We start from the raw sequence: 18347 nt of genomic DNA, 5'->3' as shown, positions 1-18347 counted from the left end.
CAGGCGGATTATCGCAGCAGAACCATGTTGTCAAAGCATGAGTGGAGGATTCATCCACAAGTTTTTCAACTGCTGGTCAGAAAATGGGGTCTGCCAGATGTGGATCTTATGGCATCCTCAGAGAATGCTCATCTTCCAGTCTTCACCTTACTTACATTTTCCCTCCGATTCCTCTTCTCCTTCGAGTTCTGAAAAAGATTATCCAGGAGCAGGTGGAAGTAATCTTAATAGCTCCGCACTGGCCGCAGCGTCCGTGGTTCCCATTGTTGAGGAGATTGGCGATAGAGGAACCTTGGCCACTTCCACTGAGGAAGGATTTGCTGTTGCAGGGGCCGGTGTTACATCCGAATCCCTTTTCCCTTCATTTGATGGCATGGAGGCTGAGCGTAAGAAATACTTAGCGCTAGATTTTTCCGAATCAGTGGTGACTACGTTACTAAAGGCAAGAAAACATTCTACGTCGGCCACCTATTACAATATCTTGGAAAGATTTCTGCTTTGGCAGAAACAGAAGGGAATTCATTCTCTATAAGTTCATGTGGCAGCTTTATCAGCTATGACAGAGATTCAGTGGGCAAAAGATCCGTTGGTTAAATGTTTCTTTACAGCAGCCTTAAAGATTTGCCCTCCAAAGAGGGTTTTTTCACCTCCATGGGATCTTCCGTTGGTGCTTAAGGCCCTTTGCCATTTCCCGTTTGAGCCTTTGGAAGAGACATCATGGATGGTGACATTAAAAACTGTTTTTTCTGATAGCTATTGTTTCAGCAGCCAGAGTAAGTCTGCTTCAAGCTTTTTCAATAAAGAATCAAGACATTGCATTTTGGACAAGAAAATAAATTTTCGGTAAGTATGATATGAAATTTCTCTTTTTCCTGGCCACTCCATGTCAGCATTACTATGGGACATACCAAAGCAATAAGACAAACAGGGAGGGATTTCTCTTTTTCATCACTTGAGTTAATGCCCTTTTTTATGCAAGACAGAACTTTATTTGCTTTAGTAGCCACAGAATGACACTGCCCAGAGTTAGACAACTTGTTATCTACAAAAACCCCTAGATCCTTCTCATTTAAGGAAACTCCCAACACACTGCCATTTAGTGTATAACTTGCATTTATATTATTTTTGCCAAAGTGCATAACCTTGCATTTATCAACATTGAACCTCATTTTCCAGTTTGCTGCCCAGTTTCCAGTTTAGACAAATCACTCTGCAAAGTGGCAGCATCCTGCATGGAACCTATAGTTCCGCACAATTTAGTATCATCTGCAAAAATAGAAACAGTACTTTCAATGCCCATCTCCAGGTCATTAATAAACAAGTTGAAAAGCAAGGGACCTAGTACAGAGCCCTGCGGTACTCCACTAACAACACGGGTCCAATTAGAAAATGTTCCATTTACCACCACTCTTTGTAGTCTATCTTTTAGCCAGTTCTCTATCCAGGTACAAATACTATGTTCCAGGCCAACATTCCTTAATTTAACCAGTAACCTTTTGTGTGGCACTGTATCAAATGCTTTAGCAAAGTCTAAGTAAATCACATCCACTGCCATCCCAGAATTGAGGTCTCTACTTACATTTTCATAAAAAGAAATTAAGTTAGTCTGGCAAGATCTATTACGCATAAAACCGTGCTGGCACAAACTCATAGTATTATGATTTGCTATGAAGTCCAGTATCTTATCCTTCATTAACCCTTCGAAAAGCTTTCATACCACTGACGTCAGACTAACTGGCCTATAGTTTTGAGGCTGAGAACGGGATCCTTTTTTGAATAGAGGCACCACATTAGCAATTCGCCAGTCTCTCGGCACTATGCCAGATCTCAATGAATCCTGAAAAATTAAGTAAAGAGGTTTGGCAATCACAGAGCTAAGCTCGCTAATTACCCTGGGATGAATACCATCTGGCCCTGGACCTTTGTTAATCTTAACATGTTCTAGTCTCTTTTGAATTTCTTCATGTGTGAACCATGCATCATTAGTTGTATTACTAGAATTGGGACTGTTAAGAAGGAAACCTTCACTTACTGGTTCCTCATTTGTGTAGACAGATGAAAAATATGAGTTCAGAATCTGCGCTTTTATTTTGTTTTCATCAACCAGCTGACCCCCCTCTGATAGTAAGGGTCCCACCCCTTCCTGCTTCATTTTTTTACTATTAACATATTTAAAAAATAATTTTGGATTCTTTTTACTGCTTGCTGCAATATCCTTTTCTATATCAATTTTAGCTTGCCTTATAGCTTCTTTGCATGATTTATTGGCCTCCTTGTACCTTATAAATGTTTCGGCTGTACCAGCTAACTTGAAAGCCTTCAAAGCACGTCTTTTCTTACCCACCTCAACACCAATGCTTCTATTGAAGCAAAAAGGTTTTGCTTTGCAATGACGTTCCTTGCTTACAAGTGGAATATACTGACAAGTATATTTATAAAGCAGCATTTTAAAGACTTCCCATTTTTGTTCTGTGTTTAACCCTGTGTTTAACCCTGTGAAAACCCTTCCTTCCTGCACCAAGACTTGAGCCACGCATTTAGCTCCCTAAACTCCCACTGTTTTCCTAAACTTGCACGTGGCACAGGCAAAGTTTCAGAAAAGATGACATTGGAAGACCTTTCCTTGATCTTAGAGCCTAGATCCTTGAAATCATTCTTTAAGGTCTTCCATCTACCATTTATTTTGTCATTAGTACCGATATGCACTAAGACAGCTGGGTCATGCCCAGGCCCACCCAATAATTTATCTATCCGATCAACCACATGCCGAACCCTGGCACCAGGTAGACAGCAAACTGTTCGGTTGTGGCAATCTGGACAACAAATTACCCTATCCACTTTCCTAATAATTGAGTCCCCTACAACCACAATCTGCTTAGGCCTGACTCTACACTCCTCCCCACCACTACTAGAGAAACTGGTCTCCCGGCTGTTAGAGAGATCAGCCCCATCTAGATTTGCCAATCCAGAGTTCATACTCCCATCATCTTCACACAATCTGGCATATTTGTTGCGATGTATAATCTCCGGATCAGCCTCCATTTTCCTTTTGCCCACCTTAGATTTTCTAACTGTCACCCAGCTAGCTGCCTCAACATCCTGCCGCTGTTCTGTTCCCCTCAAACTATCTGACCCCGCTAGGTCTTGCTCAGTGAGCAAAAGACTCCTTTCAAGATTGTCAGTCGACCGCAGTGTTGCAATTTGTTGCTCTAGTGCTCTAACTTGAGCCTACAAAGTAGCAATTTGCTCACAACCACCACAGAGGTAAGTATTTTAGGTCTCTTGTTCCAAATTTGCATACATATGGCAGACTGTGCACTGAGTCAGAGCTTCAATCTTGCTAGCACTCATTATCCCAGTTACAGATCAAAACAGGAAAAAATAAAAATAAATAAATAAAATAGAAATTAGGGTTTAGAACAAACTTTTGACCTAGTTTAAACCTCCTTTAGTTTTAAACTCCGGTGTTTATAACTCCACTTACAGATCCCCCACTTAACTCCGGTGTTTATAACTCCACTTACAGATCCCCCACTTAACGATCAAACACTTAAGAGAACCTAACAGTTTGTGTCATTGGGTAATCCTAAATAGGAAAGTGGAAGATGAATATGGTAAGCCCTTCCAATGTGTTATTGTACCCTTATCTTGTGGCTACTGTGGTCATAACCATGGAGCAAAGGTTGTTGAGGAGCCTACCAGAAAAAATGCTATTCTTGATTTAGTGATCTCAAATGACCCAGAACTTATAGCAAATGTGCAAGTCATTGAACCCCTGGGTAATAGTGACCATAATGTTATATCTTTTAATGTCTGGTGCAAAAAACAAAAATATACTGGGGCAACAAAAAACATGAATTTTGGAAAAGCTAATTTTAGTGCCTTGAGGGCTGCCCTACAGAGCATTGATTGGGGCATTAGGTTTTCAGCTAAAAACACAGAACAGAAATGGTTGTCCTTTAAAATCATATTAAATCATTACTGTTCTCAGTTTATTCCCTTAAGGACTAAAGGTAGAATCTCTAAGACTCATCCTGTGTGGCTTAATACAGAAGTAAAGAAGTTAATGGGAAAGAAGAGAAAGGCATTTAAAAACTACAAATCTGTAGGGACAGAAGCTGCATTTAATGAATATAAACACTGTAATAAATGTTGTAAATCAGCAATCCGGAAGGCTAAGAAAAGAAATGAAGAGTTAATTGCGGTGGAGGTGAAAACTAACCCTAAAAAGTTTTTTAAATATATTAATAGTAAAAAGATGCAGGTTGAGAGTGTTGCTCCCTTAAATAATGGTACCAGTATGGTTGTAACAGATACAGATAAGGCAAATGTGTTAAATCAGTTCTTTTCTTCAGTGTATACAATAGAGGAGTCTGGGTTCACAGGCTCACTTAATAACTGCACGAATGGTTCAGCTCAATCTAGTCAGTGGCTGACTCAGGATATGATTCAAAAAGCTTTAATACAAATTAATGTAAACAAGGCTCCAGGGCCTGATGGCATACACCCCCGGGTTCTAAGAGAGCTTAGTTCAGTTTTAGATCAGCCCTTATTTCTGATTTTCTCAGATTCACTGTCATCTTGTATGGTGCCTATGGATTGGAGAAAAGCTGATGTTATTCCAATATTTAAAAAGGGATTACGATCTCAGCCTGGCTATTATAGGCCAGTAAGCTTGACATCTGTGGTGGGCAAATTATTTGAAGGCTTGTTAAGGGATCACATTCAAAATTTTGTCCTAATGAATGGCATTATGAGCAACAATCAGCATGGCTTTATAAAGGATAGGTCATGTCAGATGAATTTGATTGCATTTTATGATGTGGTTAGTAAGATTCTGGACAGTGGGGGGCAGTAGATGTGATCTATTTGGATTTTGCCAAAGAGTTTGATACTGTGCCCCACAAACGACTGCTTTATAAACTAAGGTCTATTGGGCTTAATGAAGTCGTTTGCACGTGGATAGGAAACTGGCTACAGGATCGGGTACAGAGGGTGGTTGTTAATGGGACATTCTCTACTTGGAGTAAGGTTCTTAGTGGGGTCCCCCAGGGCTCAGTATTGGGTCCACATTTATTTAACTTGTTCATTAATGACTTAGGGGAGGGTGTTGTAAGTAATGCATCAGTGTTTGCAGATGACACAAAATTATCCAGCCCAATTAATTCCATCCAGGATGTGGCATCCTTGTAACATGATCTTGACAAACTGGCAATCTGGGCAGCTAAGTGGCAAATGAGATTCAATGTTGATCAATGTAAAGTCATGCTCCTGGGATGTAAAAATATCCAAGCCACTTATACCCTTAATGGGACTGCACTAGGCAAATCCATTATGGAAAAGGACCTTGGAGTCCTTGTAGATGATAAACTTGGCTGTAGCAAGCAATGCCAGTCGGCAGCATCAAGGGCAAATAAGGTCTTGAGCTGTATTAAAAGGGGCATAGAGTCAATGGAGGAGGGGGTCATTCTTCCACTGTATAGAGCACTTGTAAGGCCCCATCTAGAATATGCCGTACAGTTTTGGTCTCCATCACTCAAACAGGACACTATTGAATTAGAGAGGGTACAGAGAAGGGCAACTAAGCTGGTAAAAGGTATTGAAAATCTTAGCTATGAGGAAAGACTGGCCAAATTGGGGATGTTCACACTGGAGAAGAGGCGCTTAAGGGGTGATATGATGACTGTATAAATATATAAGGGGATCATATAATAATCTCTCTAATGCTTTATTTACCAGTAGGTCTTTCCAGCTGACACAAGGTCACCCATTCCGATTAGAAGAAAAGAGGTTCCACCTAAATATTCGGAAGGGGTTTTTTTACAGTGAGAGCTGTGAAGATGTGGAATTCTCTCCCTGAATCAGTTGTACAGGCTGATACATTAGATAGCTTTAAGAAGGGGTTGGATGGCTTTTTAGCAAGTAAGGGAATACAGGGTTATGGGAAATAGCTCATAGTCCAAGTTGATCCAGGGACTAGTCCGATTGCCATTTTGGAGTCAGGAAGGGATTTTTTCCCCTCTAAGGCAAATTGGAGAGGCTTCAGATGGGTTTTTTGCCTTCCTCTGGATCAACTGGCAGATAGGTAGTTAATAAAAAAAAAAAAAAAAAGGTTGAACTCGATGGACATGTGTCTTTTTTCAACCTTACTTACTATGTTACTATGAGGACTGGAAAGACCTGCATTAACAGAACAGAATTTTTCAGGTGAAACTGCAACTAAGGTTAAGAGACAGACTTTTTATTGAGTTGATATTACCTATGGTAAAATATTTCCAATAAGTATATAGCTTTAAAATATACCATCATAAAAGGAATTTACTTTTGTTTTTGCAAAGAACAGCTACACAATACTAATTAGCACTGTATACAACATTACATGCAACATTATAATATTAAATGGAATTACACCAAAGAGGGTATGTTAGCATAAGGTTGCATTATAGGATATGAAACCTAGATATGAGCTTTAGTAAACCTAATCTAAAGCTACAGTATTTGTTTTATTCACCTCCGATTTTGACTCCTTACTTTGTGAAGCCAGAGCAAAATAAAAGAACACCCATCACCCAGAAAAAATCAAGGACTTCATTATCCCAAAAGCTCAAATACAGATGATGAATATTGTAAACCAGAAGTTGATGCCTAAAAAAAAGATAAAAAGAGCTTTTTACTATGGGGACAATCTACAGTGAGTCCAGTGTAGTATTATGGAGGCATTGGTATGAACTGATTATTATAGAGGAGTAACATCAGGTATTTTATTGGGATCTATTTACTGAATTATATTAGCATCTCTTAAATAAACTTTCAGCAATTGAATAACTAGTTATTGGACATTACAGCAAGATCATTGTGCCACATAGACTTATGCAATTTATCTAACTTATGTAAAAACTAAGTTACATATGCAAAAACGTATTTTACGTAAGAAACTTAAAGCGCAAGGCAACCTCAAAATAAAAACTTGCCTAACAAAAGAAAACATAATTCGAATCAATTTAAAAATGTATATTCATTAAACATTTTCAGTTATTTGTAAAAACAATTGCTATTGAAAGCAGCATTTGCTTAAAGTTGTTACTTTGTAAACAATGTTGCAAAGTGTTTGTTCCACAGCAAAAACATGACAGAGGCAATGTCAGTACCTGTCCCATCCCTTACCCAATAACCAACAGCCCCCCTTCCTCCAAGCCCCTTTTAAGAAATACAACACTTATGCTTTTTGGATGAAAAGGCCGCAGAACAATCTTTATTATAACAAGTGATATTTTAGTGCAAAACACACCACGACAAATGATAACATATCACCAACATAGCATAACAATAATATTTGCATAACAAACAATTAACTCCTGAATACCCACATACTGTAGCAAACCTTATAACTGCACAACGCAACAGCACTGCCAACTGCCATAGTAGCCTGTAACCCACCTGCTACCTAACCAAATCCTATTCCTGTGGTGTTTTGTTACCCCTGAGGTGCCAGGCTTTCCAGCTTCCCATTAACCCTGCAACTCCCGTGGTCATCCACCTAATGGTTACTGGACTCGATGACCCCACCATCACCAACCATATATCCATAGGGGAGGGTGGGTGGTTGTTTTCCGGTGCTGCTACAAAATTGAGTGGGGTGGCAACCTAGTCCCCTTCCTTTTAAGCCTGTCTCACTCCTCCAGCTACCCAATACCATACTATCAACTAGCAGGGGCTTCTGTGATTCTGGCTCTGTCATGCTCCTGCTTCCCTAGGCTTTGCCCCCTGTCATTGGGTTACTGGTCTGTTAATCAGCTGGCTTGTCTTATGTTGTTTCAAAAGTCTGACCATCAGAGAATAGAAAGTAACAGATTAACACTGCTTTCATTAGCAAAACATATATAAATAATTTAAATACCAGAAAATTTGCAATGAATTAAAAAATGTGGTGGTGGTGGCCTATTTATTAAAGGTTGGATTTTAGCGGTTTTAGAGGTTTTTGAAACCACAACTCTACCACAAACTCTAAAACTATGACTGTCGTGATATTTATTAAAAGATCCAAATAAAAAAAAAAAGTATGAACAGAAATATTATGCTAAATGTTGCGCTAAAGATAATACGGCAACCTCAATTTTTTTGGACAATTCCTACAAAAAAAATATGAAAATCTGTAAAAGTCCAAATTCAGTTTGCTTTTGAATCTGAGCTGCATACTAAGGATCAATTGCAAACTCAGTGAACAGTTACCGTATATACTCGACTATAAGCCGAGTTTTTCAGCATCCAAAATGTGCTAAAAAAAGTCTACCTCGGCTTATACTCGGGTCAGCGGGCAGTAGCTGAGATTGCAGTCACTTTTAATCATTCCTATACTAACAGTTCACTTGGGGAGAGACTGCAATATTCCACAATGCCCTCTGTTGGTTATATGAAAGAATAACAGTGCGCCCTCTGTTGGTTAAATGAAAGAATAACAGTGACTGCAATATCACACAGCGCCATCTGTTGGTTATATGAAAGAATAACAGTGACTGCAATATCACACAGCGCCCTCTGTTGGTTATGTGAAGGATTAACAGTGATGGCAATATCACACAGTGCCCTCTGTTGGTTATACGAAAGATTAACAGTGATGGCAATATCACACAGCACCCTCTGCAGATGGTAGTGGGACAGTGGGACAATGCACACAGTAATCCATTTGTCAATTCTCTGTCACCATCAACTTTGCAAAGAAGTCCGGTTGATCGCTGGGGGGGGTCGCTTTGGCAGAATGTGTGCTGCTGGGAGACAGGGCTGTAGTTGTGTCTAGGCTTATACTAGAGTCAATAAGTTTTCCCAGTTTTCGTAGGTAAAATTAGGTACCTTGGCTTATACTCGGGTCGGCTTATACTCGAGTATATACGGTATGTCCCATGTGGCCTCCCTTAAAGTCGCTGACTCACTCAAAGTTATAAAGGAAGTTGTGTCCTGTTCTGTTAGACATCTGCTCACTCCAATCATTATAGATTACATTTTTGGCTAACTAACTATATTAGAAACATTTTTTTTATCTTACACAGCCTATTTATCCCTGCGTATCTTGACAGTGCTATATAAATAAATGATGATGATGATGATGATGATGATGATTTATCCAGTTTTCATTTTTACACTAAACTGTTCCTTAAAGACCGGCCAAAGCACCTGGTCCATATGATGCTAATCTTGATGGAGTTTTTTATTTAGTACAGCGCTGCGAAATACTGTATGCTGGCGCTATCTAAATAAATGTTAATAAAAAATAATAAATAGTCAGTACCACTAGAGTGAATAAAAGTGGGACCAATATTAAAAAACAATATAGCAGGCATGACAGAGAAAACTAAGGGATAAAGAGATGCTATATATGAATATACATACATGGATACACAGAAAATATATTGATTGCAGAGAGTCTGCTTGGTTCTGTGAAAGATTACTTAGCCAAACAAATCAGCTTAAATTCTAGGTAAGTAGTAAATTGGATCAGGGCAAAGCAATTGATTTCATGTATTTTGATTTTGCTAAAGCTTTTTCTATTTTCATAAAACAGATTAGTGTGTGACAAATAAATAGTAGGGGATTTTTAGAAGTAAAGTGGGCTAAATTGAAAGTGGAATAATTCAGGAACTTATTTTGGGCCCAGTAAGGGGTTAGTTCATGGTGATTTATGAGGCAAGTAGCCAGAAGGTAAAGATGTGGTGAGAATTTTAGAGTATCTAGGACAGCTCAGCTTAATAACAGAAAGTCGATATGTTATGTAACCAATAGCTTTTTAGGTAGATATTGTCTTTCTGCTGCCCTTGTTTGCCTCCAGTAAAGCAAAGCTCCTCCTACTCTAGATTGTTTTACAGAGATTGTTTTTTATTCACATTAGTCCCTGCCCAAGTTTTTTCCAAATCAGAAAACTAAGGGCAATTTTTCAGAAGCAAATTAACCTGTCTTTATCTAAGGCAGTGCTGTCCAACTTCTGTGGTACTGAGGGCCAGAATTTTTCTGGCCTATGTGGTGGGGAGCCGATAATGGAAGCCAGTGTTGACCACTCCCTGTTTTAAACAACACCCACTTTAAACCACACCCATGTTACTACAAGAACTTTTAAGACCGTGTCCACATTTTTCGTGGTATCACATCAAAAAACTTAATGGTTGGTGCTCACTGCAGGGATATCACTTATCATTCATATGTGAAAAATGTAAATCATATTAAAACATACCCTTAAATCCATATGCCGCTTCCTCCCCTGTAGATAACACAGCACCCCCCAGCACATGGTTAGGGTACACACAGGTAGAGTATAACATACAGAAAGCATAATGCAGGAAGAGTATGGCAAACACAGGCAGAGTAGGGCACACACACACAGAGCATATGGCAGGCAGAGTATGGCACTTGGGGAGCATAGGGCAGGCAGAGTATCGCACACACAGGGAGCATAGGACAGGCAGAGTATGGCACATGACAGTCAGTGTCGGACTGGGATGCCAGTGGCCCACAAGAAAATCTAAGACCTTTAGCCCACTTTCCAACTACAATTTCTCCTCTCCTCACTCAACCTCTTTATTTTCCTCTAGTCTTCGATATCTACTTAATATATTTTTCCATTATAAAGCATTTTTTCCCCATAAAGAAATAGGGCAGGACTACGAAATAGGCCTAATGGTTAGAAGCCAGAGGGCCCACTGACACCTGGGCCTACCAGGAGTTTTCCTGGTATCCTGGTGGGCCAGTCTAATACTGGGCAGAGTAGGGAAGGCAGAGTATGGCACACAGGGAGAATAGGGCAGGCAGAGTATGGCACACAGGGAGAATAGAGTAGGCAGAGTATGACACACACATGGAGCATAGGGCAGGCAGAGTATGGCATACACAGGAAGCAAAGGGCAGTAAGAGTATGGCACACATAGGAAGCATATGACAGGCAGCGTACAGCACACACAGGCAGCATAGGACAGGCATTGTATGGTTCACAAAGGGAGCATAGGACAGGCATTGTATAGTTCACACAGGAAACATAGGGCAGGCAGAGTATTGCACACGCAGGGAGCATAGGGCAGGCAGCATATGCAGAGTATGAAACAAATACACAGAGTATAGGGCAGGCAGAGTATGGCTTACACAGGAAGCATAGGGCAGGAAGAGTATGGCACACACAGGAAGCATAGGACAGGCAGCATATGGCACACACAGGGAGCATAGGACAGGCATTGTATGGTTCACACAGGGATCTTAAAACAGACATTGTATGGTTCACACAGGGAGCATAGGGCAGGCAGCATATGGCACACACAGGAAGCATAGGGCAGGCAGAGTATGGCACACACAGGGAGCATATGGTAGGCAGAGTATGACACACACAGAGAAGGCAGAATACAGCAGGAGACAGGGGAAACTCAGAACCACTCTGAACAGTACATACTGTACTACACACAGTGACACAATGCCGGTGCCCCTCCATCATTTTATATAAGGTGTGAACAGGTGAACAATGTGGGCACTTTTCAGTCTGGATCTGAGGTGTTAACAGTAGGCTTTAGGGATGTGAACAAAAGTGATGTGCGGGGGGGGATTACAGTATGAATGTGAGGTGAAACAATGCTATCAGTTAATCTCAGTACTGATACCTTTTAAATCTTACACAAGGTAAGCAGTCACAGCAAGCAGACTTTGATGTGGGTGGGCACACAAGGGGGGTCACAGGCCACCAGTTGGACAGCACTGATGTAAGGGAACATACCATACCATAATTCTGTCTATATAAATGGTATTGTTTTGGCTACACCAATGGTATACTGAGAAAGATGGCAGGTCTAAACTAGAAAATGTGGCAGTGGAACATGAAATCCTTACCAGGACTTGGCTTCCCTCTCCCCATTCCCTGCTACTGTATATGGTGGTTATGCCAGTGGACATTATTCTGAGGATGCAAAGCTCAAAATCAAGAGACACTTTGCAATTATTTAGACACTGTTAATAAACTATTAAACGATGAATTAGCTATCACTTGCAAAATGCACTAATGCACGGATTGAGCCTTCCTTGATAAAATGTGCAAGTCTGAAAATTACTTAATACTCACGCAAAGGATCCATAAAAAGCATGTTGCCTCTACACGTGCAATGGTGGATCAAGCTAATGCTGTTCTTTACACTGCAGGCATTGGCACAGCAGAAGTGCCACCATTTAGTTTAAGAAAAACCTTAACCAAATCTAATTTGGTAATGGTAATATGTATCCATACCATATATATGTAAATCATGTGCAAGTTGTACAGTGCCTGCTATCACTGGAAACCTGGGACAAAGAGGCTGTATTGTTATTAAAGGAGATGGAAAGGCTAAAATTAAATAAGCTTTATCAGAAAGGTCTATATAAATACACCAGTAAATCCTCAGAGTAATGCTGCTCTGAATCCTCTGTCAAAAGAAACACCACATTTCTTTCCTTCTATTGTGTACACATGGGCTTCTGCATCAGACTTCCTATTTTCAGCTGAAACCTCCACGGCAGGGCTTGAGCATGCTAAATTTGCTCCTCTCCCCCTCTCTCCTCCCATCCCTGCTGTAATCTGAGCTCAGAGCTGTAAGTGAGCAAGGAGAGACTCAGGCAGGTCGGCAGGAAGTGATGTCACACCAAGGTTATATGGCAGCTTCTATCCTAAACAAACAGATACAGTGTCTAGAGCTGTTTACTCAGGTATGGTAAAGCATTCTGCAGAATAAATATAGCATTCTAGCTTGCACTATTGTGGCTAATATGTTGGCAATAAACGGTCTTGGAGCTTTCCTTCTCCTTTAAAGAAAACTACCAATTTGCATCTGTTTTTGAATTTGCAAATTAGTGTTTTATTATGTATATATCTAACAACAAGTCAGCTCTTTTACTGCTGCCTTTCTTTTAAACAGAACTATCTTTAGGTGGTCCAAGCAGGGCAAAAAGGCCCTGGGCCACACACAAATGTTAATTCAAATATTAAAATGTAAATGTGTGATTCAGAATAGAACAGAGTAGCAGTAGGCATATATAAACAAGAAAGTAAATGGAAAAAATAACAATGACCGTGTTTTGAGAGAGTCTAGGGAACATTTTCTATAACAGGCACTATATCACCCCAGTGCAGTTACCAGGCAACCAATCAGACTTTTACTATTCTTTTTCTTTTTTTAACTTCTAGTAAACTATGGTTAACAGCTCTAGCTCAGTTAACACCTATGTTAGTAAATTAACACATTGTGAGTTAGACTCTTCATTAGAAACAATTTAATCTAGCCTCAGGGAACTCAAAGATAACTCTTTGTGGTAAGATGCTAATATGCCTTTATCATGTGTTAAAATGTTTAGTCTGAACTTGTTGGACAATATATCAAGTGATAAATGTGCCAGTGTTTTGGACCAATCTTTTTTAGTCTAGATGGAGTAGATAATAGCAGTCAATTAGATATGCATCACCGGTACGAGATGTGTGAATAATGCCTGTGGCATAGATCTTGTGATACAAGAAGGATGCATGCTATGTGCATTGTTTCACAAATAAAACTGAGACTTTTTTAAAAACCATACTTTTTTAAAAAAAAAATTGGGCTTGAAGGCTGTAACTGTCAAAGAAAGGGGTGAATTACCCACTGTACAACAATTAGGTACTTCCTATCACTGCCAGTTTCTACATGAGAGCTGTTTCTGCCACAGCATCCTTTAAATCATTGAGACATCAGTGCTTACCAATAACAGACTGCAGCTTCAAAATATTTGCAATGCTTTTTATTAAGCTCAATAAAGAGCTGCACGTGACTTGAGACAAATAATAGCGGTGTCATACTTGCAACTAGATGGGCACAGCTACGAATAGCTACTAAGGGTGGGCAGTGGGTTATTCCAGAAAACTAATTCAAGGAAACCAGTACAGATATTATTGACTGCAGTGCCAGTCTCATTGAGTCACAGAAATTGCAAAATATCTGCCTCATAGTAGCATAGCCTAGAAAGTATAAAAAGTTCCTCTTGATTTATGGGCAGAGTGGTAAGTATCATGTGGATATGAAACTACGACAATGGAGTGAAGTGAGAAATAGATACCAATGAACAATAATACAGTTATGTATAGGAACCAATGGGCTGGGGTGTCCACCAACTGATGTGTAAATCTGTATGCGCAACCCAATGGGACTTAACCCCCTGCCCATATAGTTAATATACACTCAATTAGAATAAGACGTGTGGTAAGATAAAAGGCAATATTTATTCAACACTATGCCAAAACACCTTAGCTAAAACCAATTAAAATATAAGCAGCACTGCATGTGGTAAAGGATCCCTTAATGCAAATCAAATGTACAGATGAAGCCACTTTGATTTGTGAGTTAAATGCATCATGACTCAGGGGTAATTGAAGAAACTGTGTTATCTAAAGTCATCTTAACTCATTTAATGCATTTAACCTTTTCATTAGCATACCAAAGCTCCATTGTTCACAATGGTGAATGCTTTAATTAGATGGGATGTTGTGACGCAGTTTTCTGTGTTAATTGAGATAAATGGGATATCTGTGTTTAGTTATTCTGTGTCAAACAGACAAACCAAAGTGGCTGCACCTGTATGCACTAGTGCAAGAATACAAATATAGATATAATGGACTACTATCCAGAAAGGAATGTGTCTCTATGTGCTGGACGAGGCTGTCCAATGATAGAATATAAGTCCCAATTTCTGATTGGGTATGCGGCCTCCAAATGTCCGGTATTGGTGTCCAGAATGAATTGCTACAAGTGCACAATTATAATGTGTCCCAGGGTCTGAGAAGTTACACGGCTTTCCGTTTAGGAGAAACACCCCTGTAATCACTGTGCCAGGAAATGTAATGCCGTGTCAAGCCACGCTGGTGGCGAAACGGCTGTCGAGGTGCAGCGCCTGCTGTGGATGTGGGGATCCCTGCCTGGAGGTCTGCTATGAGAGATAGACATTTACGCTGACACAACACGGAGCCGCATTGGAGACGCCTACCGCACTGAGCTACAGGGGGGACGCCATTGGATTCCACTGGTCGGTAATCTTTTCGCCACGCTGAGGCGGTTTATCGTGGGGGACGTGAGTATCTCACTGAAACACAATTTCGGGCGACGGCCTTTCTGCCCCTCCCGCTGATTTGGATTTGATTGTGACCAATCCCACTCTACATCAGTGGGCTCCCCGTGCATACTGGACTCGGCTGCGGGCACACTCCCCCTACAAGTAGCCTTGACACGGCATTACATTTCCTGGCACACAGTGATTATAGGGGTGTTTCTCCTAAACGGAAAGCAGTGTAACTTCTCAGACCCTGGGACACATTATAATTGTGCACTTGTAGCAATTCATTCTGGACACCAATACCGGACATTTGGAGGCCGCATACACAATCAGAAATTGGGATTTATATTCTATCATTGGACAGCCTCGTCCAGCACATAGAGACACATTCCTTTTTGGACAGTAGTCCATTTATATCTATATTTGTATTCTTGCACTAGTGCATAAATTTGATTTGCATTAAGGGATCCCTTTACCACATGCAGCGCTGCTTATATTTTAATTGGTTTTAGCTAAGGTGTTTTGGCATAGTGTTGAATAAATATTGCCTTTTATCTTACCACACATCTTATTCTAATTGAGTGTATTTGAACTATATGGGCAGGGGGTTAAGTCCCATTGGGTTGCGCATACAGATTTATCATATGGCTATTCCATTGGGTTGGGTTTTCAAGCCTGGCACTGAAACGGGTATCATACTCTCTCTAAATTATATCACTTTATCATTTATATTTTATATATGTGGAGAAAAAAACTTTATAATTTCTTTGTCCCATAATGAGATTGCCGCAGTTTTTTTCATATGAAGTTCTGTTTCATAATCTGCACTTTTTCCTCACTTTTTCCTGTTGGTGAATGAGGAGCTACAGGCAAAATAAACCTATATTCAATATATACAAATGAAAAGTGGTTGCTTTGTGCACATTTTTCTGTTTACGACTTCCATTACATTCCCCCAATATATTCATTGTACTTGTCAGATGTTATTTGTGTTTCAAGATGACCTTAGGCGCTCTGGTGTTTGTTTTGCTGAAGGCCACATCAACTTGTATGCCAAGAATGCTTTGAATAGAGAAGTAACTCTTTTGAATGCATACATTTTGTTGTGTTGGGCCCTGACTTCCAGTTGCAAAGTTACAGTGGCTGATGGGGAGATTTGTCACCTGCGATTATTTATACACGACTGCGGGCAATTAATCTCCCGAAAACGTGTCTCAATTAGAAATAACTGAAATTGCTGGAGGTAAAACAAATACATCACAAAGTTGGCCAAAGTTTCCTCCAGAGGCAACTTTGTGTAACCTTGCAGTATGTTGGATTTACTGCCAGGGATTTCAGTTATTTCCAGTGGAGACACATTTTTGGGATATTTGTCGCTCAGCAGTCCTGCATAAATAAACGTGGGCAATAAATCTCCCCATCAGCCACTGTTCTTAGAGGATCTTTCCCTTCTGTTAAAATAAATTAAAGAAATACAATTTGAAAAGTTTCTTTCAGTTAGGATTTAAAAAGCATGTGTCAACGCATCAACTAGGATAGGGGGATGTGCAGCAGTTAACCAAAAGTAGTCTTCAAAAACACAGAAAGTTAACTAAAGGTAAATCTAGTCTTACTGTTGTTTATAGAATGTGGAAGATTAATCTATCCCTGCCCAATTGACATATGGCTGACTTGGGCCAGATATCCATCAGGGAAGCCCGTCAAAGGGCTCCATGCACTTCTCAATAAACTGTTGACTTAATCTGTTGGCGCTTTATATCTGCCTGTGTATGGGGACGTTTACTTCGTAAACAAAGGTGGTATTCAAAATTTTTTTCTTTTAAATAGTGTATAGCAAACAAATATACATCAGACAAACTGGTATATTATGTACAACAGTATTAGCATAAATATATACATACCACCAAGTTACAAGATCAAGGCAAAAAGGGACAAACCACAGGGAGCAGATACACTTGCCAACAATGAGAACACCCCAACGTTTCGGCACTATAGCCTTTGTCAAGGGGAATTCTGATGTGTCACCAAGCTATCTAAAGTATAAATACCCCATTCAATTAGATTCGAAAATTTCTGTTTTTGCGCACTTCCCGCACTTCTGCATTTGTGACGTCACGTGCGCCAGCATTATTACGCTGGGTAATACCAAGTGTTCTTTCCTTCATTGAGTGTGCATCCCCTCTCTATTCTTATATATGGGGACCTTTACTGTCTTTTGTGTTTTGGAGATGGTTTAATCCCACAAAACTGAAAAGTTCTAATATTTGTTCCTGCTTTCCTGTCGAGTGACAATAACAAAGAACTAGTTGATATATGTAATAAATTGTATTATTTTATGTGGTTTAAATGTCATAATTGACTCCATTATTTTTTTTTTCTTTCTTTTATAGATTTTTGTAATAACATGGGTACAGAAAGAAAGAGGGTGGGGGTATAAAAAGTTTGTTACAAATCCATATCACATATACATGTTGCAAAAACAAAACTTAAACAATCCCTACTTATATGCACCAGTATACAAATAACACCAGCTAATACTTTTATGGATACAGTGCAACTTCCTGGTGTTGAGGGGGTGAAACTGCGATGGTACCAGGTGATACAGCTTGTGGGGAGTTAGGAAAAGGGGGTAAGGGGGGGGTTGAGTCACAGAAAATAGCCTTTGTCTTAAGAACTATTACCGTCTAAATATATATCTTAGTACTAAATTTACCACTCATTCTATATAGGTTGTAGTTTGTAGTATTTATTCCAGCTTTCCCATGTTTTCCTGTACTTACTGATTCCATTATTTTATACCGCTTTAAACTTGGAGTGATCCATTCAAGTCAATGGGTGAAATTCAAGGTAGAAAATTCCCGATTAAGAAGAGATATAATCATGGTCGGACTGGGCCGAAAAAACCAGGTGGGCCCTGCTGGCCCAGACCCTCTCTCTGCCTGAATCTGTCACTGCTGCCATGTCGGTGTGATTTACTTTACACCGTTATTTTACACACTGTTAGAGAAGTTGTAAACCCAAAAATAAAATGTTGCACAATGAAAAAAAATTCTAAGCAATTTTCCAATATACACTCACTACACACAAGTAATTGCTGTTGAAAGCAGTATCTGCCTTTCCCTTGCTAATTTTTGCACTTTTTTTTCTGAAAACAGTGTAGCAGAAGTCAACTGATTAAAAGATCTGTTAAAAAAATATGCAAGGCATTATTGGAAAGTCTTTGCTAAAACATTGCTGGATTCTCCTGTATTATTTTAGTAGTCTGAGCCAGCAGGGTAGAA

Source organism: Xenopus laevis, chromosome 6L, assembly GCF_017654675.1.
Source record: "Xenopus laevis strain J_2021 chromosome 6L, Xenopus_laevis_v10.1, whole genome shotgun sequence".
Taxonomy (NCBI): domain Eukaryota; kingdom Metazoa; phylum Chordata; class Amphibia; order Anura; family Pipidae; genus Xenopus; species Xenopus laevis.
Note: the sequence above shows the minus strand (reverse complement) of the source record.